This window comes from Malurus melanocephalus, unplaced genomic scaffold (genome assembly GCF_030028575.1).
Source record: "Malurus melanocephalus ecotype Western Australia unplaced genomic scaffold, MMel_1.1 scaffold_39, whole genome shotgun sequence".
Classification (NCBI taxonomy): Eukaryota; Metazoa; Chordata; class Aves; order Passeriformes; family Maluridae; genus Malurus; species Malurus melanocephalus.
Genome location: NW_026623271.1, coordinates 1959198 through 1971070, shown reverse-complemented (window position 1 = coordinate 1971070; position 11873 = coordinate 1959198).

The following is an 11873-nucleotide window of genomic DNA, read 5'->3' as shown; positions in this document are numbered from 1 at the left end:
AAGTCTTTAAAAATTATTCTTTAAGATTTTCTGGTAAATGGAGTTAATCCCCTAAGAGAGGAACACTGTAGATTGCTTAACTGTGAATATCTTTTATTCATGAGCAGTATATGCCATACATTCACCCCCTCACTCAAGTYTCAAGCATTATTTCAGGCAGAAGAAAGCACATCTTTAGCATTGTAGGCTTTTGAACAATGTGAAAATGTGTAATGAAGTGGCAACACATCTCAGAGGCAATAACCTGCTGAAACATTACAAGCCTTTATAGTCAGTGGGCATTTTAAAGCCCTAACTTGTAATCAACAGAACTTTGTTATTAAATKATTATTTTTATGTGTWCAGAACWTTWCTCCTCCCTATGTGTATCRAGTCAATTCTAAATGATAAACTGCGTCAGTCTGCTTTTTCTTATAAACTTCTTGGTTTTTAACTTGCTAGGTCCTTAACATAATTTTTTTCTCCCTTTCCCCTTGTTTTTGGGTGTTCCAAGGAGAAGCATAGAAGAATTCTTAAACCTAGTGCAAACCTACAATCTGCTGTTTTCCCTCTCARATCTATTTTTTAAAACACAGGTGAAATAGAAGGCCTGGGGAGTGCAAAAGTTGGTCTCTTCAATTAATTTAATACGTTTCTTTGTGAAAAAATAAAGCACAGATGAGGAGTCTGTAGGAAAACCTGCTGCTTCAACCTAACTTCCTAGGGTTGGCTACTAAGCGTATTTGGTTATCARGAGGATTAGTTCATTGTTGCTGAAATTTTAGCTTTGATCTCTCATTATAAGTTTTTTAAATTCTGAGGATTAATAGCGTTTGAGGGGAAGATCCAAAGACTTTCTCTGACTCCAGCGGGTTTTGAAGGGGGCCACCTGAGGTAAATGATAGGAGAGAYCACCTCTGCCTCTTGATCCCTGGAAATGGAATTGACCTTTTCACTGCTCAATTAGGGATCGGTTTATATAAATACATCTTAATGTTCGACCCCAATCTCCTTTGTGTGCCCTGGTGCAGTTGGCCTGTGAATACCACGGTCTCCTGTCAGCAAAAGACACAAGATATTTGTTCAGATGTTCACAGTCAACAGCCCAGCAGAGACGGCCCCAGCTGAGGCTCTAACTGGGGCAGGTTGAAAAGCTCAGACCAGCTGTGCAGAGCTGAACAAAGCTCTCTGATTGTCACCTTTGGTACTCAACTGCCATTACTCCAAATTTTGCATTTGGCAGAACTTTATAGCTGGATTTTGGAGGTGGTGTTTCTCTTCCAGCTGTAGTTTCTCCATCAAGGATAAACCAACTTCCTGTGTTCAACAAATGCAGTTTTTACTCCTGCTGGGGAAGGAMCACAAGAGAAGGGTTCAAGTGAGAGCTGTGGTACTAAATACACAGTGCCCGAGGCAATACCAGCTCCTGAGGGCACCCACAGACTCAGAGCCCCTGATCCTCAGTGTCTGGACAGCAAAGCCCCAGCTGAGCATCTGCCATCCTTCCCCACTCCCCTCTGTGAAAGGGCTCGGTCCCACAAGGCTCAGTGAGTTATCTCCTTTTGTCAATGGTCTCCCCTCAGCCCCATGCCCTCTTGTGCCAGTTTGGAGCTGATCTTGCCCCACTGAGACCCTGAAACTAGCTCAGCCAAAAACTGGAGAGCTTTCTGCCAGGTCTCAGGAATGGTTGACAGAGACAGGGAAGGGTGTGCTTCGGTAGCCACAAACCATTAGGATCAGTTCAGAAGCTCCCAAAACCAAACCTTAAATATATCCAGCCCCTACTGTTTCCCTGTACATGGATATTCCTTGGCCTTGGTCAGTGACATAGCTTGGGTACTTTCTAGCTAGTGGCTATAGAGATTATGATATTCAAAATTATTATTTGGAATTAATTATCCCCTTAGTCTTCCAAAGGGGGGATTCTGTATTCATGTTTGGGGTATCTCTTTAAGGAGTTGTGGACAAGTTTATTCTCCCCACATGCTGTACATATGAGACTGCTMAACAGACAACACCAAAGCTATCAAACCTGCCCTTTCCATGAACTTTAAATTCATTGCCAACATTTTTTTTTTAAAAGTCATGCTCTAATCTTTCAGAGAACAGAGCCTCTGCTTAGGATGCTGTTCCAAGGAGAACCAGCCACCATACAAGGTGTCCTCTTGATTTATAGCTACAGCAGCCCGAATTTCATATAACATGATAATATCCTATAAAGTCTCAGAGCTCTACACTGAGTCCTGCACAGATAAYTGGTTGAACAGTACGCAAAGACAGGATGTGATAATAATGTCTTCAGCATGAAACGATGCTATTTGGGATGCCATACTTCTTGGATGTGGCAGCAGTAATCCCTTTATCAGTCATCAACAATAAACGACACCAYTGTAGATATCCATTTGCTGGAGGTGATACAGAGAAGCTATTARGAAGCAGCCTAGCCAGCATGCCGAGGTTTCACCAGCTATTTCCTTGCAGATTTTCTCTGCAGATTTCTTTCTATTTTTTATCACTGTAAATAAGAGGACATTTACTTCACTGATTATTATTTCAAGCTACCAGTTGTATTTCAGCATTGATTTGGGGAATTCTCTTYCAGGCCTCAGGGCTGTCTCCCATGACATTCTCCTCCAAGAGGCTCTCCAGGTGCAGAAAGCAGGATGGCTTGTGGATACATTAATGTCTGCACCTATGGGGATGGGTAACAAAGAATAGCAGTGAAATCTGCCATAAATTACCTGAGAGATCTCAAGAAAGGTAGACAGGTAGCAGCCAACTGACAGTGCCAGGCAAACGGATGAGTTTTTATCATCTTGTCTAGCCCATCCTTTCCAGCTATGGCATGCTTTTTGATTACAYTGTGTTATTTTACAACTAGTATGAAATATTTAGGGCTTTAAATTTACATAGTCATAAGACACACCACCTTGCAGTACATCTTATTATTCAAATACAGGAGCTGTGTAATTACATACTTCCAGAAAATTTTATTAGCCGAGAAAATATAATTTTACTCCAGCACATTGYTGGAAATTATTTCTATCATGAATTCATAGGAAAAATTTCTTTAATTAAGTGAAAGAATAAATGAACAAATTAGGTTATCCCTCTTTAGCCTTCATGTGCTGGGTTTGCAGCTGTGCTTTGACTATTTGCCTTCCTGTGCTCCAAGCTACCCAGTGCAGCAAAGCAGGCTGAGAGGGAAGGAGTCAGTGCTGCTCCTCACTGCCCTGCCCATCAGGTGCAGGTTTATGCACACCCAATTGCTTTGGTCCGTTGTTATCACCTTTAAGGAACTGCTGCTCTCTGCCAAGGTGCAGCTGTTTGTTGCAGCTCCTTACATCACCCCATGCCACCTTTGCTAGGGGCTGGTTTGCTTTGCTAAACCCTGCACTGGACACCTTACATGTTGACAGAGTGAATTCCGATGGAGAATGGCTTTTCAAAATGGCATCTCTGTAAAAGCAACTGTTACCAATTGTTTAAAAACACACATGGGATCAAAGTCCTGTTTATCCCTGGTTTAATAATTACCTTAGCAATGCAAAGCTGAGCCCAGTGGCACAATAAAACTTCCTGTCCARTTTGACATCTTGTGTGTTGGTGTTGACTTGTGACTTCAGTCACTGTTTACAAGTATTGGCCTGGGAGGTCCCTATAGATCAAAATAAATTATGTTATCAGGAAAGTGAAAATGGATGAGCCCTACAAAACTGGCCCTAATCTGATGAAAATACTCTCTAAATTAAACAGGTGGTGAAGCTAAACATCTTCTTATGAGATTTTGCTCCTCTGTGATCTATCGAGGGACAGATTTACATTTATTGGAGCCTAAGGATTCAYTATGGTACAGTCTTAAATGCAACCTACAGAGCACTAACAAGAGGTGAAACCAGGGTCACTCTTTAACTCAYGGATCAATAAATCTTTTCCATCCTTGAACTGTAATGTCAAATGCCATTGCCTAAAATTTCCTCCACCTCCACACCAATCCATATCCATTATWGCTATATTCTCATTTTAGGGTACAAATAGTGTGCACATAATCTCAGCTACACCTCACAGCTGTTTGTGCAAATTCTTTTACTTGCAGGTTAAAGCATGTTCTAATTTCAACATCTATAAATAAATAAATATGTTCTGATTAATTTTAAACATCTATAAGTTTCACATTGACAATTCAGTAATTATCCTCCAGCTCTYCCATTTCTTAATAAGAATAAAACCTTTGCCTAAACTCCATATTCACAGTGACAACACGACGTTAACATCTTTGTAATTCAGATAAGCGAGATCTTCTTTAAGAAATTCAGGGGGAAAATATGCAAMCTGACAGAACAGCATGAAGCTTCCACATGAGAATCCTAGGAGGATGTGTCTACATATTTCGGAGTAAAATCAAAGGAAGCCATTAAAAAGGAGCACATTGTCTAAAATGTGTTGAAATGAGACATGTATTTATTCTCTCCCTGAGGTAAAAACCTGTACAACTTTGGGTTAACAACCCATAAATTATCAAGTCATTTCTCACTTGTGGAATAAATAGCATCCAAGAGTGTCTGCATCCACACATCAGCTGAAGCTGGAGAAAGCTAAATTTACAAAACATTGAATCAGGAGATACGTGAGACTCAGTAAACAGCACAAAATCGAGTGACTACAACAAGGAATATTGCAGCTAATCATCAGGTTTTCAACTTTTCAAGAAGTTTCCTCTGCAGTTTGTTCATGGGGTGCTCGGGACCCCTCTGCAGAGCTTGGCAGAAGGGTGAGAGTGAGCTCAAACCAGGAAGGCAGGTGGGTGTAGAGGATGGAGGAGCCAAGCAGACTGACAAGACCCAGCCTGGGCAGCAGSTCTTGGTTCAGCCATGCTCAGCAGTGGTGTTTGTGGTCACTGAGCCAAGTTGGGAGGRTCACAGGTGGTTGATTTTATCTGAATTCCTGGCTGGGCTGTGYCTTTCCCTCCCAAAGCTCACCCCCCATCCTGGTGGCTGYSCCATGTGGATGGAGGTCAATATTGRGAAAAGATCAGCAGAGCTGGARTTCTCCTGYCTGCTCCGCGAGTCAGGGGTGAGGAGGGTGCCCAGATCTGCAGAGTCCCAGGCTCAGAAGCCTGGATGGTAAAAGCACAAACCAAAGTGTTTTGGCACAGGGTGTCTGGGARCCTCAGCCCTCTTCCCTTGCAGATCCTGCCCCCTGTGGGAACATTGCCTGAGCAAAGATGTTTTTGCTGGAACGAGCACCCGACACCCAGCCGGCAGAGCGCAGAGGAGAGGGTTGAGACTCATCACAGTGCTGGAATCCATGTACGAATGGCAGGTCAGACACCTCACAGGAGGCTTTTGGCTCCTGCAGAAGCCTGGCCCAGCCCAGGRAGGGTCCACAGTGCCCTGGAGCAGGACTGAGATGCTGCCAGGACAGACCCCAGACCTGGGAGTGCTCAGGAGCATCACATGTGGAGCAGCCCTGAATTTCAGGGCWTGTCAGAAGTTACCTTCTGCCTTCTGATTAATGGCCTCCTGGTCTCGTTGCCTATTTTTGAGGGCAGGTTCCCAGAGGCTGCATCACCAGTGTATCCTCCTGGTATGAAGAAGCCCCCATGTTGGCAGCCTCTGGAGGAACCACAAGAGATTTGCCCGTGCAGGATTAAGCTGGACCTCATCGTGCAGCTCTCACAGGGTCAGTGCTGGGCCTCCAAGGACACATGAACTGGGCCAAGAGCACCAGGGCTAGAGGCAAACATGAGTAAACACAGGCAAACAAATTACAGAGGGGAACAAGAAACSGACAAGGATGAATGTGGCAAATGAAATGTAAGCAAGTGTGTTAATGCGGGTCAGAAAAAGACTTTAAAAACCTTGTACTCAGGATATTAAAATTGCACTCCCTGGTGTGTACCTACTTGCACCTTTCTTCTAAACATTATTTCTGCTACATTTGCCTTGAATTAAGAAAGAGGTTTTTCATCTTCGGAGCAGTCAGACCTGCAATTACACMGACCCAAGTTTTGCATGAGGTAATATTTTTTCCTGCCTTAAACACAATTTGTACTCAAAATGAACTTGTTAAATAGTCTGTCATCTCATGTTTCCTTCTGTAAAGAGCAGACAACACCTGAATAGTTAATGAACTGCAGTGCAGTTTAATCAGAGTGGGAAAAGTACTATTTCAAACAAAGAACAAAGTCATCCCCTGCAGTTTCTTCCCCTGCCTCCAGCTTCCCGCACTAGTCACTGGGTTGCCAAGTCCCCCTGCACATGATGTCCTTTGAGCATGCCCTGAGCCAATTGACATGAGCCCCAAAAGCTGCACACACATTTTGGGGGCTGATGCTCCTCATCATCTTGCTCCACAAACAGTTATTGAGGCCAAGGTCAGGTGAAAAGGCCAAGGCAGTGTGCCCCAAATCATGGACCAGCAACCCCAGCCTGAACTTGTAATCAACAGAACTTTGTTATTAAATGATTATTTTTATGTGTACAGAACTTTTCTCCTCCCTATGTGTATCAGGCTGTTCAGGCTGGGCAGTCCCAATGTTTGAGCCTACACAGGGGCTTGAAAGGGCCTTATTCACCCAGTAAGTAATTTACTGCAACATGTTCATACCAGTGTACAAGAGCATTGATGTGCCTCCAGTYGTAGTGCTGAACCCAGAAATTTTGCTCAGAGGAGTCATAACTCGCAGTAGGAAAAGCTCTGGAGCTGTACACTGAAGTGCATGTTGCAGAGCTGTGCCAAATGTGATATTACCAAAATAGCTTTTGTTCCAATACATTGGGCACATCGAACGAAAAATATTACCTATTGTCTGTGTTGTAAGTTCCCCTTTGTATAAAATATGAATAACATTCCTTAACTGCGTTTGTGAAATGCTTTGTCCCTGGGYGCAGAACCTATACACAGCCACAGCATTGCCGTTATTTATTACTTTCCTTAAGCACCAGGAGTTATGGAGATGTACTTTTACTTTGATCCTTCACAGACCCGGTAGCCTGCAGGAAGAATACAATTCATCAATGGTTTTGTTATGTGTGTCACTGTAACGGAGGGCAGCRATGAGATACAGCGTTCCTCCGCCACCTGGGAGCATCCTCTACCCAGCAGCACGAAGGCAGATGGGTAACATCCTCTCAGCAGGTGAGCTGCGTGAAAACACAAAGAAATAAAGTGGCGATTGTGGCTGGGAAGTGGCCGTTAAGGAAATTTAATTCAGCTGACTGTGATGAGTAAAGATGCCATCAATAGTTCCYGCTACTGGCCAGTGAGTTATTGGATACGTGATTTCCACAATCCAACTCCCTTAGCACGTTGCTATATTAAATCTTTTGTTGCTTTTGTTGTTTTATCCCTAAAGAATATGAGAAAGGTGAATTGCTGACTTTCCACAGCTGCAAATGGAGCTTCAGCTCCTCAGGGCTTCGGCTCATGGGCAGTGAAGCAAACAGCGACGGCGGTGAAGATGGAGCTGTCTCCCACCTGCCTGCCAGAGGTTACTGCTGCTCTAATGGTGTCAGCAGCAGAAAATATCTGCCCAAGTCAGCTCAAGCTGGGGCACAGGGGTGGAGCAGCAGAGATGTAGGTGCTGAATCAGCCCTGTTTTGGAGAACTCAGAGATGTTAGCAGCAGCACAGGGGCAGGGCAGAGCAGGGCAGGGGCCGCTGCAGGACTTGTTCTGGCAGCTGTGCCAAAGCCCACAAGCACATTTTGCATTTCTTTCCCTAGGATTATGTTTTGTTGGCCAATAATCTTCAAAAGAGGGAGAAACCAAATATTGTAACCTTGTATTACCCACATGAAAGGTCAAATTTTTCTGAGCCTGAAGTTGATTTTATTAATGACAGGGCTGGGCTTTAGTAAGCACAAAATGATACTAAATCAAACAGATGCATCTTGCTTAAAACTGATTTATTATACTCAAAATAACTAAAATTGCAAAAATGAAATGAAAACAGCACAAGGAGTACCAGRAGCAAGCTGCAGCCCCTCTGGTTCAGTCCTTGCTGTGTGTGCCAGGGAGTGTATACTTGAAAGTCTGCATTTTTGGTGTGGGGAGAAGAAAATACAATAGACAATAGGGTGCCATGGGGCAGAATAACACAGCCAGGCAGGGTCCCCATGACTCATACCCAGAGATCTTTCCTCAGGAGTGGGAGTCATAATGATCCACAACAAACTATTGTAACCTGCTGAATGTCRCAAGTGTCTCTGAAGCCACATTAACTTCCCGCAGCGATGATTTTTCTAAATACGTGACATCGTGCTTTGTTCTGCTCCCTGCCAAACACATTTGGAGGCTCTACCTTGACTCCCCTTTGAGAGGCCTGTCTGAGCCACTCATTTCTCTCTCCCTCATCCCCCTCCCCAGTACTGGGCGATGCTCTCTTCACTTCCAGGAGAAATGACAGCAGCATTCTGCTTCTTGGAACAATGTTCTGGTTGATCTCCAGGAGTCAACAGTAGGTGGTTTACTTTCTGGCATTTCTGTCTCTTTTTTTTTTGTTAATTTTCTAGGCCATTTGCCAAAGGGAAAAAGAAAAAAAAATACTATCCTTTGCATTTCTATATCTGCTTTCCTTCAAGGCTTCTCAAATATTTGACAAACACCCTTTAGTTTTGGGCCAGGCTGCTGGCAGGTGGATGTAGCTGCTCTGGCTTCACCAAGGAAATGCTTCCCTGGGCCACTCCCTGGGTGGGAYATGGGCAATCAGCTGCAGGAGAGCTGCAGATGTGCAGCCAGAACAGGGCAAAGGCAAAGGCAGCTGCAGGCTGAGAGGAGTTTTCCATTTCTCCTGCCTAAAAAAAAAAGCTGTGTTTATCTCACACTTGGACAYAGGTACCTGTGCCGTACCTTCTGCAGCAAAAATCCCATTGGGAGCCTCCAGGTCAGATGGCCCCTGGTCTCTGTCCCAAGCCTGGGTGCTCTGGCTGGTCACTCAGCGAGGAGGGTGGCACAGTGGACAGGCAGAGTTGGTCACTCAGCAGAGCYCACCCAACTGCTGCTGCTGCACCTGCAGCAGGGTGGGAGCAGCACCCGTGCCTGGAAACACAGGATTTCCAGATCTGCAGGGAGGAATTAAGTCTGTGTGTACAGCTAATAAAGATAACTCCTTTCCTCTTATCTTACTGGAAGGAGGAGCAAGGAAAGGCCAAGAAATAGCCAGATAGTGTTGCCAGGAGCAGCRCCTCGAGCCCCCTGTGACAGCTGATAAAGGCTCTTGTGACCACGAAGCAGCAGAGACAATGCTGTGCCCCCAGCCCTGCCTGAGAGCAAGAGGGGGAGGATTTGTGAGTTACCAAGGCTCCCCAGGTCATTTGGAGACATCACCTGCCTCCTCCTTAGGGACACTAGACGGTGTCATGTGTTCTTGTGTCACACGTCCTTTCAGGAAGGATTTTGGAGACAAAGAAACCCACAGCCCTGAGGATTTCTTCCAAATAACAGAATTATCTCAGAGAGAAGCTCATGGTGCAGCAGCCACCTTGACAGTTCAATTTCATGGACCAGGGGCAGGACAGAGGCTGCAGGGACACAYAGGCACTCAGGCTGTTCACGTTTTTATGTAGAAGGAGCTATTATTGACTGACAGAAGTTCATATTTGGATATATGAAGTTGAGCAATGGGGCTGCACTGGAGTTACTGAGGTCCTCTGTGAGGAGCTGGGATATCACAGGCGGCTTCAGATGAACTTTGAGAAAACAGAATAAATGTAAAGATGATGAGGGCTCTACAGGTACCACCTAAGATTTGTTCCCACTCGATAAACACCCATCAGAATTCTTTAAACCTCTTAAGAGTGAACACATAATGACCCAGGAGTGCATTTTAAGAGGCTTTCACAGGTTCATCCCCTCCCTCTGTGGCAGCTCTCCAAGAGCCTGTTCAGTTTGATGAGCATTGTGTCTCTTCACACTGTCATCCATTGTGTCATACATARAATGGGAGGACCCACATCTGCTGGGGATGCTGTTCTCTGAAAATGCCCCATGAGAGGTTACCAAGGTGTGGAAGACTGAGCAGGGGGCTCGCTGGAGTTCCAGAGCTTGATCTGCTCAGCTTATTGAAGAGATGGATGGGAGRAGACCTCTTCACAGCTGATGTTCCTTCACAGGGAGACACCTCTGCCGTGACTCTCTTGAAGAGAAAAAAAAAGAGTTTCTGGCACTGGAAATCTTTAAGATATCACAAAATGAGGGTGTATCTTGGCCAGAAAGCCCTGATCTGGAGCTCAGCATCTGTGGGGGAGCCCTATGATCCACTCACCAGGCACTGGAATGATGCAGAYTCCAACACAGACCTTTTCACATCATCAGTGTACAGAGAGCTTGGCAGCACTGCCCAGCATCCARCCCTGTCACACCCTGAGCCTGCTGCCTGTCCTGGGCCAGCTGATACTGTCTCACCTTAAAAMTGGTGACACTGAGACATGGAGGAACTGAGATTTCCCCAAGAGAAGCTCAGKGCAGACATGGGAGCCTGGTAGTTTTTTCACAATGGTTGGATCACTCCTTAGCAGTACAACCGTGATTCCTCTCGGGGATAAAAGTGCTGTGGTCTCTTTCATACTTTATATTAAACAAGATATTTTCATTGACAATCACTCTGAGCAGCTTCTCAGTGACCTTAAAGGGAGCTGGGAAGAATATTTGACTCATAAGTGATGAATTTTAGACTCCTTGTGAAGGATTTGGAATAATGAAAACTATCTGCTTATTCTATAATAGTCTGTCTTATCTTAATACTTTGCTTTGCTGCTAATAAGAATTAAGATTATTTTAAATTACCCTGTGAGTCTGATTTTCCAACCAGTCTTATTTAAGTTGAAAAAGTCATCTTGTGGATCAAAACTTAAGTGGAAGTTCCTTTCCCAACTTTCTTACTGCACTCACACCATCACTGTACGCTGACCCTGCATTCTGTTGTCCTGATGTATTTCTTGGATAGTGCTTGCTCTGAAAAACAAGAAATTTTACAGTTTGCAAGCGGATAAAATTAAATAAAAGTAGTATGACTGTGCAGTTCAGGGAGTGCAAGGCTGTGATGAGATACTTTAAATTAATTGTGCTGAGAAGAAAAAAGAAGGTACCCACTCTTTGTTTTCTGTTCTCATTTGTTCATCACRGCATGATCCATTTCACATCACCCCTACCACCAAACCCATGTATTGTGATCTTCAGGCTCGAGCCCACTCCCACTCCAAAAGATCCTCTTTAAACACAGAAAGAAACAAAAAAAGGGAAAAAAAATAGTTCAGTGCATAAATGCAGCGACTCAATCGCTGAGGGTGGGCAACACATTAACCTCCGTGTGGACAGGCTGAAGAGCAAACCCGAGAATCCTGCGGCCCCTGTGACCGGTGTGACACAAGTCAGGGGTTGTGACACGGCCGTGTCTGTCCCGCCGGGTGCGGCTCCGGGAGCGGGGCGGGGATGGATCCTGAATCCCGGGCTCTGCCGGGACCATCCTCCCGTTATCCTCGGCGATTGCATGAACCCGGGGTGTTTTAAAGGGCTTTGGTGCAATTGCCGTTCAGCCTTTGCCCGGGCTGTAYTTGCAGCGGCAGCTGGAGGGTTTTTGCAGTAGCCAGTAGGCAAACAAAATATATCCTGCAAAATGCTCGTGGCCCCACAGGCTGCGGTTGTGTGTCCTAGATAAAAGTGTTGAATCTTGCATCTCCAAGCTCRGGTCCACTGACATGCACTCACACAAATTGTGCATTTTAAATACATTTCAAATACAGATATAATGGTAAATCCTCTAAACCTGCAGTAAAATTTGTTTTCAGCTCTTTGCAAGTTTGGCAAATGCTAAATGAAAGAGAAGTAATATCTTTTCTGAGGCTCTTAAAGTTTAGTGATCATTAAACAAAGCRGAAGGAATATCTTTTATAGA